Source organism: Pantherophis guttatus, chromosome 3 (genome assembly GCF_059756535.1).
Source record: "Pantherophis guttatus breed Tessera chromosome 3, ASM5975653v1, whole genome shotgun sequence".
Taxonomy (NCBI): domain Eukaryota; kingdom Metazoa; phylum Chordata; class Lepidosauria; order Squamata; family Colubridae; genus Pantherophis; species Pantherophis guttatus.
The window spans coordinates 202345720-202361383 of NC_142065.1; positions in this window are offsets into that span (position 1 = coordinate 202345720).

Consider the following 15664-nt stretch of genomic DNA (forward strand, 5'->3'; position numbering starts at 1 on the left):
TATACTGGTTGACAACCCTGACCTGGATCTTGGAACTCTGGACTGAACTTGGACTATTCTTATACACTGCCTGTTAAAAGCAAAGCATTCAGGCAACCTACTGTCCGAAACTGTTTTGTTTTACATTCCTCAGCTACTTCAGCTTTGAGTAAATTGCTAATCTCCATGGCAACCATGTTTGAGTAAATGAAAACTGAAGCAGGACAGCTAACTGTCTGAATGCAACTCAGTGTGTAAACTATGTACAATCATGTGTGCAGTGGGGTAGGAGGGAATAGAAGGTCAAGTGGACAAGCAATATTTGCAATGGCATCATAACGCGTGTAATATCACAGGGCATCTATGGTTGCAATATCATTGTAATAAATAATATTCTCATGGCAGATTGTCAATATAGAAGTTCAGAGCAAGGTTTCCAGTTCACACTGAAAGAAGATCTCTGACCATCTAGACTGCATACAACCTATGACCACAACTGAGCCCAAAATTTATGTTGCTAAGTGAGAAATGTGTTAGGTTTTACCCCATTTTATGACTTTTCTTGCCACGTTTATTAACTGAATCACTGCAGTTGTAAAATTAGTAACACGGTTGTTAAGTGAATCTGGCTTCCCCATTGACTTTGCTTGTCAGAAGGTCGTAAAAGCAGATCCCATGACCCCGGGACACTGCAACCGTCATAAATATGAAGCAGTTGTGAAGCATCCAAGTGTAACTCACATGACCATGGGGATGCTGCAACGGTCATAAGTGTAAAAAAAATGGTCATAAGTTCCTTTTTTTTCAGTGCCGGTCACTAAACGAACTGTTGTAAATCAAGGACTACCTGTAATCACGTCTGCAGATGACTATATAACTGGTAAAATCTAAAATTTGTTACTACCAGTTCTGTGGGTATGGCTTGGGAGGGGGTAATGTGACTGGGTGGGCAGGGAAGAGGTTGTAAAAAAAATGCTTTCAAAAGGCTCTGACGATCCCAGCTGAGTTGCCTGATCGGCAGAGGCTTTTTTTCTTTTAAATGCCTCTGACGATCAGGCAACTCAGCTTGAATCGTCAGAGGCTTTTAAAAGAAAAAAAACCTCTGCCGATCAGGCAACTCAGCTGGGATCATTAGAGGCTTTTAAAAGAAAAAAAGCCTCTGCCGATCAGGCAACTCAGCTTGGATCGTCAGAGGCTTTTAAAAGAAAAAAAGCCTCTGCCGATCAGGCAACTCAGCTGGGATCATCAGAGGCTTTTAAAAGAAAAAAAACCTCTGCCGATCAGGCAACTCAGCTTGAATCGTCAGAGGCTTTTAAAAGAAAAAAAGCCTCTGCCGATCAGGCAACTCAGCTTGAATCGTCAGAGGCTTTTAAAAGAAAAAAAACCTCTGCCGATCAGGCAACTCAGCTGGGATCATTAGAGGCTTTTAAAAGAAAAAAAGCCTCTGCCGATCAGGCAACTCAGCTTGGATCGTCAGAGGCTTTTAAAAGAAAAAAAGCCTCTGCCGATCAGGCAACTCAGCTGGGATCATTAGAGGCTTTTAAAAGAAAAAAAGCCTCTGCCGATCAGGCAACTCAGCTGGGATCGTCAGAGGCTTTTAAAAGAAAAAAAGCCTCTGCCGATCAGGCAACTCAGCTTGGATCATCAGAGGCTTTTAAAAGAAAAAAAGCCTCTGCCGATCAGGCAACTCAGCTGGGATCATCAGAGGCTTTTAAAAGAAAAAAAGCCTCTGCCGATCAGGCAACTCAGCTGGGATCATCAGAGGCTTTTAAAAGCCTTTGATGATCCCAGCTGAGCTACACGATCATCAGAGGCTTTTTTTTTTTACTTTTAAAAGCATTTTTTCAGCCTAAGAGGTTGTAGAAAAAATGCTTTTAAAAGTAAAAAAAAAGTCTCTGATGATTGTGCGGCTCAGCTGGCCATGGGGGGGGCGGGGGGGCAGGGGTTTTTACTACCGGTTCTCCGAACCACCCGCCTCCATCACTATCGGATCGGGCGATCCAGTCTGAACCGGGAGCATTTCACCCCTGATATAATGGTCACAGCTGATAACGTTCCTTAATTCTTAAAAGCCTGTGTCAGAAGAAAAAAAAAAAACTTCCTACAGTAAGCCAGTCTCCCAGGAAATAGGAGATTGCAAAATCATATCAAAGGATTTCATGGGTGAGGTTTCCGTGTTAGGACTTCATTCTCCAAATTCTCAGCAAGTCTCAGTGTTTATGTTAGCACTAGCAAGCAATGATAGCCAAACGCCTAGCTAATTCCTATGAGATGTTAGGCCCAAAGCTAAACATTTTCTTTCCTGTCCGTGGATCTGATGAATAGATTCGCTCCAAATGTCAATCGTCTTCGTTAATGCGTTTAATTGCGTTACGCAGCCCGTAAAGAAATATTGTCCTATTATTCAATCATACTGATGTCATATCCAAGAAAAACTTCTGGAGGAAATGATACAACTCAGAGTCAGCTCTGTGTCCGATCTATGGTTTTATTTAACCCTGCTTTATATTCCTAGGGATATAAAGGCCAAATTGTCAGCCCGCCCATTTTTTTTTTCCAGAGGGGCTACATTCCAGAATTAGGGCGAATCAGCACTTCCTTGAAGGAAAAAACGGGGGTAACATTATCAAGGAAGAGAGAAGCTCCGTAGACACTTCGACAAGCAGATTAAATTAAGCCACGGATCCCAAATCACGGAATGCGAAAAGAGTCATGCAAGAGTCATGATGTCTTTAGCCATTCTTAGCATAATGGCATTTAACTGGAAGAGAAAGAGAACGGGATATTATTCCAGCCCAGTGAATATAAACTACAAGCCCAACCCAATCACTACGGAGTTTCCTTCATTTTAAAATCTTTCAGGAATAAAAGTTCAGAATTCAGTATCATTTCAAATTTTTTAAAACATTCCTGTAGTTATTTGGATGCCTCGGTAATAGGATATAATTTCCTTTGGAAAAAGAAGGCAGAGGAAATTTGTAGCATCTGCACAGCACGGAGTTTATTTACAAATATTTATATACTTGACATACACATGCAAAACATTCCTTAGCTGCTGTTATCTCTTCAGCTTTGAGTAAATTGCTAATCTCCATGGCAACCATGTTTGAGCATATACAGCTTCCTTTCCCAACCTGATGCCCCCCAGATATATTCAAACTGTAACTCTTACAAATTATGGGTCAGTTGTCTCCATTCATCTGAAAGCATCAGGTCATTTAGTTGCTTCTAGAGTTGGACACCTTCTAGGACGCAAGTCGCCAACGCCCAGACTGCGGCATGCTACAAACCAGGCCATGCAAACAAGCAAAGTCCCATCCGCGGGATGCAGACAGAACGTGAAACCATGCCCCCTCCGGTCCACAGAAGAACCTTTTTCCACAGAACCAGTCCCAGGTGCCCAAAAGTTTGGGGATTGGATGTCACACCTAAAATTTGAAGGGGAAAAGTTGTTGAGGATTTCCAGAGTTTGAAGGGGAATATTAGATTAGAATTCTTTATTGGCCAAGTGTGATTGGACACACAAGGAATTTGTCTTGATGCATATGCTCTCAATGTAAATAACAAGAGAAGATACATTCATCAAGAATCATAAGGTACAACACTTAATGATAGTCATAGGGTACAAATAAGCAATCGAATCATACTAGGAAACAATCAATATAAATTGTGAGTATACAGCAACAAGTTACAGTCGTGCAGTTGTAAGTGGGAGGAGATGGGTGATAGGAACAATGAGAAGATAGTAATGTAATATTAGTAGTAATAGCAATAGCAATAGTAATAGTAATGCAGACTTAGTAAATAGTTTGACAGTGTTGAGGGAATTATTTGTTTAGCAGAGTGATGGCGTTTGGGGAAAAACTGTTCTTGTGTCCAGTTGTTCTGGTGTCCAGAGCTCTATAGCATTGTTTTGAGGGTAGGAGTTGAAACAATTTATGTCCAGGATGCGAGGGGACTGTAAATATTTTCACAGCCCTCTTTTTGACTCGTGCAGTATACAGGTCCTCAATGGAAGGCAGGTTGGTAGCAATTGTTTTTTTTCTGCAGTTCTAATTATCCTCTGAAGTCTGTGTCTGTCTTGTTGGGTTGCAGAACCAAACCAGACAGTTATAGAGGTGCAGATCACAGACTCAATAATATGAAGGGTTTTTTTAAAAAAAAATCTCTTTAAAACCATGCTTAGTTTTCTTTAATGTTTTCCAAAACAGTGACCCATTGCAAAGGAATTAGATAAAAGATTCAAGACTCTTTCTGTCCATCTATTTATCCCTCAATAGAATCACCCTGGAACCAAAAACAAAAAGAGAAATGAACAGGATCAACTTTCATCTGGTGGGAAAAGCTGGAAAAAAGAAGATTGAATTAAAATGTTAAAACATATCCATTTGGGAAATGCAGAGACACCACCCCTTCCCCCTTGTATCCCAATGAATGGGCAGTGCCAACTTCTGCATTCTTAGCACCTCTCAACACACACACACACAAAAAAAACAAAACCTACACATGAACTCACACACATTTTCTCCCAGATCATTGAGGGATTGCAAAGAATTCCAGATAATGCTTTGTCTCTAATAGAATAGAATATTTGTATCTCAGGATGAATGAATGAATGAATGAATGAATGAATGAATGAATGAATGAATGAATGAATGAATGAAACATTTGCAAGAGAACAACCAAACTCAGAGAGCACCAAAGACTTCACAATGCTTTGTTGGTTTTCAGTATGTTCTTAGTGTGGACCTCAATTCCCAGAATTCCTCAATCAAGTCAACCGGCCTGAGGAATTCTGGGAGTTGAGGTCCACACATCTTAAAGTTGTAAGGTTGAGAAACACTGTTCAGTTCAGAGGTGGGTTTCAGCAGGTTCTGACCAGTTCTGGAGAACCAGTAGCGGAAATTTTGAGTAGTTCGGAGAACCGGTAGTAGAAATTCTAACTGGCCCCACCCCCATCTATTCTCTGCCTCCCGAGTCCCAGCTGATCGGGAGGAAATGGGGATTTTACAGTATCTTTCCCCTGGAGTGGGGTGGGAATGGAGATTTTGCAATATCCTTCCCCTACCATGCCTACCAAGCCACGCCCACCAAGCCATGCTACGCCTACCAAGCCACGCTCACAGAACCAGTAGTAAAAAAAATGGAAACCCACCACTGGTTCAGATTGCTCGTGCATGTTTTGTACGAAAAAAAAAAGTCAGCAAATTATGCAAGCTATATTTAATCCTCATGGTTGGAAGATTTCTGGAGACTGTTAAAGTCTGAGAGAACTGAAAGTAGTTCAAGGTCACAGATTGCTGATCCTTTCTTTATCCTAAATCAGACTTTGGTTCATTTCCTCAATGTGACCCAGTGCCCAAGGGGGAAAGCAGGGGATCTGTGTTTTGCTGTTGTCTATTCGATTGAAGACAAGTGATAAATGTATCACCAGCTACTGGGTAAACTGGCTATGTACTAGATGTACCCAGTGGTACAATTCAGCCAGTTCACACCTCTTCATGAGAACCGGTTGTTAACTTTCTAAGCAGTTCAGAGAATCGGTTGTTGGAAGAAATCTTATTTTGGTTTTTTTCCACTTACAGGGCTAATCCTGTAAGGAAGGCAGGAAGGAAACATTCTGGTGCTGTTTCTAGCCTAATGTTTATTGCCCTGCTTACAGAAACTGCCTCTCTGGTTAACCCTTATTACATTGTCACAGCTAAGGCGAAGCGCCCATTGATGTGAGTGATGTTGAGTTTGGCCACGCCCACACGGTCACATGATCACCAAGCCATGCCTACCCAGCTGGTCATTGGGGCAGAGAACCGGTTGTTAAATTATTTGAATCCCACCACCTGATGTACCCCAACTGGCTATGTATTAGATCAGAGGTGTCAAACTCAAGGCCCAAGGTTCAGATCCAGGCTGCGTGGTGCTTAGATCTGGCCCGTGAGGCTGCCCTGGAAACAGTGAAGGACTGGCCTATGATGCCTCTGCCAGTGAAAACGGAGCTCGGGAGGGCTGAACGCAGCCCTCTTGAGCTCAGTTTTTGCTGGAGGAGGATTGCAGGAGGCCGTCACAGCTGACGGTTATTTATCATCACACCTGGTTATTTATGAGACCACCTGTTACCACCAATAGCCTCCCACCGGCCAGTACGCTCTCATAGAGAGGGGCTCCTCCGGGTGCCGTCGGCCAAACAATGTCGACTGGTGGCCCCCAGGGGGAGAGCCTTCTCTGTGGGGGCACCTACGATCTGGAACGAGCTCTCCCCGGAGATACGGAGGATCCCAGATCTGCGAACCTTCCGTCGTGCTCTCAAGACTTTTTTATTCCATCAAGCCGGCCTGGCCTAAATCTTTTCCCCTTTAAAATGTAAATTTTAATTTGTTTTTAAAATTATTGGGTGTTTTTAATTTGTCTCGGCCAAATTGTTTAATTCGGTTTTATTCTGTTTTTAAATTTTGTATTTATGTGTTTTATTCTGTGGCTGTTCACCACCCTGAGTCCTTCGGGAATAGGGCGGTATACAAATCCAATAAAAGAAAGAAAGAAAGAAAGAAAGAAAGAAAGAGAGAGAGAGAGAGAGAGAGAGAGAGAGAGAGAGAGAGAGAGAGAGAGAGAAGAAAGAAAGAAAGAAAGAAAGAAAGAAAGAAAGAAAGAAAGAAAGAAAGAAAGAAAGAAAGAAAGAAAGAAAGAAAGAAAGAAAGAAAGAAAGAAAGAAAATGAAGCTCAGGAGCCCGGTTTTTCTGGCAGAGTGCTCAGACCACCATAGGTACCCCCAACATGAGTGACGTCAAGCTGGCCATGCCCACTCTGGCCCCCTGAAGTTAAACACAACCCTGATGTGGCCCTCAATGAAATCAAGTTTCATTCACCAAAATTTTGGTGGTCCGCAGCAAAATTATTTGCATTTTTTATATTGCACTAAATCAGGGATCTCGGCTGGATAGGCGCAATGAATGGTTGTGTTGCTGCAGAGAGTTTCCCCCTTTGCGGTCTTTTTGTGTGGGTCGGGGTGGGGCAAAAATTCTGACTTCAGATCTGCTTCAGCCTCCTGGTGTGGGGCTTTGGACGAAGGCTGGAGGGAAGTGCTGCTCGTGGCAAAGAGCCGGAGGGCCTTGTTCCAGTGGGACTGCATCATGGCCTGGAACTGGCTGACCATCTCAGCCCACTGAGCCTCCATGCGCCGGTACCTGGCCTTGCACTCCCACAGGTCTTCCCTCTGCTTGGAAAGCCTATGCTCATGGTCCTCAGTGAGGTGCTTCTGCTGAGCCTCCTTCTCAGTCAGATCCAGTTTGAACTGAGCTCTTTTGCCAACTCTTTCTCATGGTGGCTGCTTAGCTCCAACAACTGATTCCTGTTGGGGCTCTAAGAAGCCTGGGTGGGCAGGCGAGGAGGGGCTGAGAGGGGAGGGGCGAGTAGAGGTCGGCAAGGGACCACTCAATGTGAGTGACCACACCCACCCAGTCACATGACCACCTAGCCATGCCCACCCAGATGGTCATTATGCAGATTATATTAGTGGTCTGCGGGATTTAAAATTACGAAATTAGTGGTCCCTGAGGTCCGAAAAGTTGGTGACCCCTGGATTAGATGACCTACAAGATCTCTTCCAATTCTGTTAATCTGTAATCTATCCAAGGTAGCCTCAGATTAGGCGGGAGTTGAAAAGATTTCTAAACTCCAAGGCTTATCACTTGACCATCCTTTTCTTTGAAACAAGGTGGTTTGTACAGCCTTATCCCTGTCCATGAACTTTCCATTTCTAGGACATAAAAAAAACTGAGCATTGGTCGGTTCAGTGGGTTCAGATTGGAGCAATTATGCCATATCTTTCTCTCTCCCGCTCTGTTTTGCACCCAATCGATCGAGCACTTAAGATTTCACAACCTCAGGACTTGTCAAAGATACAAACTGTCTTTGTTGTACAACCGGAAACGCGTAGGTGGGAATGGGTGCGTCTGATCAGGAATACTACTGGTGGAGCGGTTAAAAAAAAAAAAGTTTCATCCACCTGTCAAGCCTTGGCGTATTTGACAAAGGTGAGTCCCTGTTTATGGTCCTGGATGGATGTCAGTCCTTGCTTGAACCTGAAACAAAACTGAAGGACGTTCAAGACAGTTTCTCAATAATCTCAAAACAAGGTCAAAAATCGCAATGATGTGGCTTAGGGTGAACTAGTGACCAGAGCAATTGCAGATACTCTTAAACAAACTATTATTTCCATAGAAGGTTTTTATATCGGGGTGTCGAACTCGATTTCATTGAGGGCCGCATCAGGGTTGTGTTTGACTTCGGGGAGCAGGGTGGGTGTGGCCAAGGTGGGAGTGGCCAGCTCAGCGTCACTCATGTCGGGGCCGCCTGTGATGGCCCAAATGCTCTGCCAGCAAAAATGGGCTCCTGAGCTCCGTTTTTGGCTGCGATGGCCTCCTGCAACCTTCTGCCAGTGAAAACGGAGCTCGGGAGGGCCGCGGCCGGCCCTCCCGAGCTCCATTTTCGCTGGCAGAGGCACTGCGGGCCAGTCCTTCGCTGTTTCCAGGATGGCCCCGCGGGTCAGATCTAAACACCCTGCAGGCCACATCTGGCCCGTGCGCCTTTAGTTTGACACCCCTGTTTTAAACTGTATTACATGGTCATATTGTATGATTAGAAAAGAAATCTTTCCCCCGTCCATCTTCTGGCATGAAGTATTTGGAACAGGAGATGGCTAGGAAAGGATTTAAATCTACTTCTATCTACTTTCCAGTGATAGATGGGTGCTGTTTGACAGAGAAGAATTTGGGGGGCGGGGAGAAGATTGATCAATACTATATTTTGGCAAGTTGATCCAGAATGTTATTGCCTTCTTTTTCCTCAGGCAATCTTAAGATATCATTGCTAAAGTCCCTCCTCCCCCGTATTTCTTTACAGAATTGAAATGTAGAATTAAGCATGAGACTTGAAAGAAAATCAGCATCGAGGCTGGAATTCTATAGAATGGTGGGGTTCTTGCTAGTACTGATGATGTTACCTAGTTGGGTAATGAGAAGTCTGCAAGAAAACTACCAAACTCAGGGAGCACCAAGGATCCTATAGTTCAAGCCTGAGCTATAAATATTCTCTTATATTGGTATTTTACAAAATGTTAGCTTTTTAAAAATTTTACGCAGCATTTGATCCTGTTTAGTGCCATTGCCTGTGTTCACACAGCATGCCTAGCCAACACTACCAGAGAACTAAGGGCTGCATTTTCATATCTTGGTCAGTTTTAAGCTTAGCTAGTTATTTTATGGTTTAGCATGTCATCTTTGGTGTGACTTTGGTTCAGTCTATCGTACAAATCTAAAAAATGCTTTTGTTTGTTATTAATATGTACAATGCCTCATTCAGCAACCATCGAATGGTTTAAGACAGTAAATCTAGATCTAAATGTGTACATTCCAAATTTTCAACAAGTTAACAGAGTTGGAAGAGACTTTGGAGGTTTTCTGATCCAAACTCTTGCTCAAGTCAACCCTATAGCCAAAATCAAGGCCCGGGCCACGGGATGCTTAGATCTGGCCCATAGGGCTTCCCTGGAAACAGTGAAGGCCTCTGCCAGTGAAAATGGAGCTTGGGAAGGCTGCATGCGGCCCTCCTGAGCTCCGTTTTTGCTGGCAGAGGGTTGCAGGAGGCTGTCGCAACCGAAAACGGAGCTTGGGAGACCGTTTTCACTGGCAGAGCACTTGGGCCACCACAGGCGCCCCCAACATGAGTGACATCGAGCTGACCATGCTCACTCTGGCTATGCCCACCGTGGCCCCCTGAAGTCAAACACAACCCTGATGCGGCCCTCAATGAAATCGAGTTTGACACCCCTGCCCTATAGCATTCTGAAGAAATTGCTGCTCAATCTCTTCTTAAAAATCTCCACTAATGGAGTACCCACAAAGTCTGAAGGCAAGACGTTCCACCGATTCATTATTGTAACTGTCAGAAAATTTCTCCTTAGTTCTAGCTTGGATCTCTCCTTGATAAGTTTCCATCCTTTACTTCTTATCCTGCCTTCAGGTGCTTTGGAAAATAGATTAATTCCTTCTTCTTTGTGGCAGCCCTTTAGATATTGGAAGACCGCTATCATGTCACCACTAGTTCTTCTTTTTACTAGGCTAGATATACCCATTCTTCAGGGGTGAAATGCTCCCGGTTTGGACCGGATCGCCCAATCTGGTAGCGATGGAGGCGGGTGGTTTGGAGAACCAGTAGCAAAAATCCCTGTCTTCCCCCCCCCCACATGCCCAGCTGCGCCGCACGATCATCAGAGGCTTTTTTAAAAATTATTTTTAAAAACATTTTTTCCACAACCTCTTCAGCCGAAGAGGCTGTAGAAAAAATGCTTTTAAAAGCCTCTGATGATCCCAGCTGAATTGCCTGATCAGCAGAGACTTTTTTCTCTTTCAAAAGCCTCTGATGATCCCAGCTGAGTTGCCTGATTGGCAAAGGCTATTTTTCTTTTAAAAGCCTCTGCCGATCAAGCAATTCAGCTGGGATCATCAGAGGCTTTTCAAAGCATTTTTTAAAAGAAAAATGTAGAAAAAATGTTTTTAAAGTAAAAAAAAAAAAGTTGGCCACACCCACCCAGTCACATTACCCCACCACCAAGCCACGCCCACAGGACCAGTAGTAACAAATTTTATATTTCACCACTGCCATTCTTCATATGTTTTACCCTCCAGCCCCCTAATCATCTTTGTTGCTCTTCTCTGCACTCGTTCTAGAGTCTCAACATCTTTTTTTGTTTTGTAGTGAATTGACAGTCACTAAAGATTCTGGGAGTTGAAGTCCACACATCTTCAAGATCCCAAGGTTGAGAAACGCTGCTTTAGATCATCTCAGATGATTATGATGATGATGATGATGATGATGATGATTAAATCATTATCTGATTTAGAACAACTCCAGGTGCTTTCATGGTAAGGGAAGGCAAGTGATGGCTAGGAAAGGGCCTGTTTTTTTTTTCCCTACAGAATATTTTTGAATATTTTTTTTCTACCGAATATTTTTGAATATTTATTCGTACCGAACCATGCCCAGCAGCTACTTCATGATCATGCCAGCATAAAGCCAAGCCAACTTTCTTCCCAGAGATTTTTTGATATGCTAATACACCAATATTATAACATCTGTAAGCTGCAGTGGAGCTTTTAAAATTAATTTTCTTGGTGCTGTGTTACGGCGTCTCTGTTTTGTTTCTTTGCTGATGTCTGAGACTTCATTTCAGTTTGCATTTTGAAATCCATGGTTTTCAGATGTTTACTTGTGTATTTGTTTCGTCTGTTTTCTTATAAACATTGCAAGCCACCCTAGGAAATTTCTCTGGAAGATGCAGAACGTGTGTTTTAAATAGATAAATCATAAATCAGTCGTCTTTCCTCATTAAGGAATGAAGGGGAACGTGAACATGAATGACTGGGATGGAGATGTGAATTGGGAATTTGGTCTGTGCCTTTATCTCTGTTCTACAAGTTGCAGACTAATGTTCCGAAAAATGCATTTGATTGAAAAAGTTGTAGCAAACAATATTGGCCACGATGGCCAATGACAAAAACAACTTTCCCTTGTTCCCTTATTAAAATCTGGCCTATCACATCTTTGAACTACAATCCTGCTAGTCACTTCTCAGGGATGCAGTGGCTCAGTGGCTAAGACACTGAGCTTGTCGATTGAAAGGTCAGCAGTTCAGCGGTTCAAATCCCTAGTGCCGCATAACGGGGTAAGCTCCCGTTACTTGTCCCGGCTTGTCCCAGCTTCTGCCAACCTAGCAGTTCGAAAGCACGTAAAAAATGCAAGTAGAAAAATAGGGACCACCTTTGGTGGGAAGGGAACTGCGTTCCATGTGCCTTTGGCATTCAGTCATGCCGGCCACATGACCACGGAGACATCTTCGGACAGCGCTGGCTCTTTGGCTTTGAAACAGAGATGAACACCGCCCCCTAGAGTCGGGAACGACTAGCACATATGTGCGAGGGGAATCTTTACCTTTACCTTAGTCCCTTCTCATTGGCCATCTGATGGAAGTTGAAGTCTAAAAACAGAGCCAATGCAGAGAAATATTTGAGGAACTGGGAGATTTGGGTTGAAGTCAGCCCTCAGCCACTGAAGCTTCCTGGAAGTCTTTCAACCAATCATTCTCTCGGTCTTAATTCAACTTACCTCACTGGGTTGCTGTGGGGGAAAATGTGAGAGCCAGTTTGGTCAAGTGGTGAAACCAGGAGACAGTAAGTTCTAGTTCCACTTTAGTTAGGCATGAAAACCAGCTGGATGACTTTGGGCCAATCACCAGGAGACGGTGAGTTCTAGTCCCACCTTAGGCCTGAAAACCAACTGGCTTCTGACAAACCAGGATGGCACTGTTGGCCAGAGGTCACAAGTCATAGTCACAGGATGTCTCACTTAACGACCCTGGGTGATTCACCTAACAACTGTGACAAAATAGATCTTAAAACTGGATGTCTCACTTAATGACTGCACTAATTTTCTGGTCTCTGTTGTGACCGTAAATGGAGGATTATCTGCATACTGGAACATCCAAGTCACTGTAACAGCTTTTTATCAGCTCTGTTTAGCACATTGTTTATAGTAAATAAACACTGAAGTGTGGCTTTAATTTCTCAGTCTCTCCACCAAACCTCTAATACCAGCTTAAGTGTTCCCATTATTATTTTTATTTTTTTGGCCTGTGGATGGAAGATTTTAAGCCATCTTTCAATGCTTACACGCTGCAGACTTTCACCATCCCTCCTCGGGGGGATTAAACGAAATCAAAATTCACGTCACTCTGTGCAATCTGGAGTCAAAAAGAAGCATGTGTATATTTCAGCTGATTAATTAACACATCCACTCCCCTGTTCAGTGGCAGCCTCTGGAGGCGCAGAGTTAATAACCCACCAAAGATTGCAGTCACAAAGTGGCACATGTCAAATTCCTGGAGAAAAATAATCTTGCCGTTTGGTCTTGCCTGAAGAAGGGAGGGAGGTGGGATAGAGGTGGTGGTGGGGTGGGAGCTGTCTGTGGCATGCTTCTTCTCTTCCCAAAACATATTCTGAGCTCACGGGACAGAATTCTGCTTCTGGATAGCGCACCATTGCCTAAAGTTCAGCCTTCCAAATATTTTCTGTTTAGAAGGCAGTTGTGCTTCCTAGACCCTAATAAACTGTCATTCTCCCATTGGCAGCACCTGGGCAATCTTATTTGATACCAATAGAAGAGAGTATTTGTCGGTCAGGAATACCATATTTTTCGGAGTATAAGACACACTTTTTTCCCCCCTAAAAGAGGGTCAAAATTTGGGTGCGTCTTATACACCGAATGTAGCCCTGCCCACCCACTGGCCCCCATCCTTTGCCTCCCAGCAATTTACCTCCTTGCAGCAAGCAGCAAACAGCAAATATCCTGTTTCAGCTTCAGCACATCCTGATTAGCACAATCAGTTGATTGTCAGTTGGATCGGCCTCCCGACCCTCAGCTGTTTCAGGCTGCAGAGATTGCCATTGCCTATTGCCATGTGGGCCTCCGCTGTTTGCTGCAGGGAGCCAAATTGCTGGGAGGCAGATTTTTTTTCTTGTGCTAATTAGGCTGTGCTGAAAATGAAAATGAAACTAAAGCAGGCTGTTTGCTATTTGCTGCAAAGAGGCAAATTGCTGGGAGGCAGAGGCCTCTGTTTTCCTCCCCAAAAAAGGTAGGTGCGTCTTATAGTCTGGAGCATCTTATACTCTGAAAAATACGGTAAACTGTGGGGTTCTTGGTGCTCTTTGAGCTCAGTTGTTTCCAGAATAACAGAGTTGGAAGGGATCTTGGAGGTCTTCTAGTCCAACCCCCTGTTCAAATAGGAAACCCTATTCCATTTCAGACAAATAATTGTCCAATCTCTTCTTACATTAGAAGCTATAGTAGGCAGAACCATAGCCAAGTTTCAAAGATGAGTTTAAGCTCTGTTAGTGTTATTGTTTCTTTATTTTTTAAAAGGCAGAGGTTCGCGATGTTTTGTCGTTATAGAAGGGTTATTTCCTATTTTGGCAGGGGATTAGATTAAGTCAATCTGTCCTGGATTAGATGCCCTTTAGATGTGAGGACTCAACACGAACGTAAAAATAGAATAATAAGATTAGACAGAGGTACCTTGGAGGTCTTCTAATCCAACTCCCTGTTCAAGCAGGAAATCCTATACCATTTCAGACAAATAATTGTCCAAACTCTTCTTAAACACCTCCAGTGATGGAGCAGATTTCTTGCAGATGTTTCATTGCTAAACAAGGTAATATCGTCAGTGCTAGTAGCTACTTTAGCTACTGTACTTAATAGAATAACAGAGTTGGAAGAGACCTTGGAAGTCTTGTGGTCCACCACTCTCCCCTGATCAAGCAGGAGACCTTATACCAGGAGTGTCAAACTCAGGGGCCCGGGGCCAGATCTGGCCTGCAGGGTGTTTAGATCTGGCCTGCAGAGCTGCTCTGGAAAATAGCAAAGGACCAGCCCACGGTGCCTCTGCCAGCAAAAAGGGAGCTCGTGAGGGCCGCACGCGGCCCTCACGAGCTCCGTTTTTGCTGGCAGAGGGTTGCAGGAGTCCATCACAGCCGAAAACAGAGCTTGGGAGCCTATTTTTGCTGGCCGAGCACTCGGGCTGCCACAGGCACTCCCAACATGAGTGACATCGAGCCAGCCATGCCCACCCCAGCCCCCCGAGGTCAAACACAACCCTAATGCGACTCTCAATGAAATTGAGTTTGATACCCCTGCCCATTCTGAACTATTGGTTGTCCAATCTCTTCTTAAAGAGTTCTGACTACAGTACTAGCACAGATGGTGTTACTTAGTTGGGTAACACTGCAAGAAAACACTTAAGACCATAGAAAAATCAAAGATGAAAGTGGAACAACTTGCCTGCAGAAATTGTGAATGCTCCAACACTGGAAATTTTTAAGAAGACATTGGATAACCATTTGTCTGAAGTGGTGTAGGGTTTCCTGCCTGGGTAGGGGGTTAGACTAGAAGACCTCCAAGACCCCTTCCAACTCTGTTATTCTATTCTATTCTATTCTATTCTATCTTAAGGGCCTGACCACATAACATTGGATTATGGTGCCATCAAAGGAATGATCAGAAATTTTGTTTGGTTCATTCCTTTTTAATACACTTACCGACTTCTCCAATGCTCTTTGTTGTTCCTATTATCCTGAAACGTCTCTCACCCAAATACGCTTTGGACATGCAAAGACTTGAACATACATCAGTGATTGATATTTGACAGTGGCCATGTGGTAAATGTCATTTATATGATGATATTTACCATAAAAGTATCAACAGTAACATCTATGGAGATTCTCAGTCATCCAAGTCATGATTGTCTTAAAGGTGCTTTTTCAAGACAACTGGCCTAAGTTTGTTTGTTTGTTTGTTTGTTTTCCTTGAGGAAAAAGAGGTTTCGCTTCTCATCCAAGAAACTCATCAGCTTAAGATTCTTGGATGAGAAGCAAAATGTCTTCTTCTTCCACAAGGGAAGAGAAAAAGGAAGAAAAGACATCATCCAATTGCCTTTTGAAAAAGCACCTTTAAGACTATTGGCTCTGCAACCAAACAAGAGAGACAGAGGCTTCAGAGGACAATTAGAAAAAACAATGGCTACCAACCTGCCTTCCATTGAGGACCTATATACTGCACGAGTCAAAAAGAGGGCTGTGAAAAT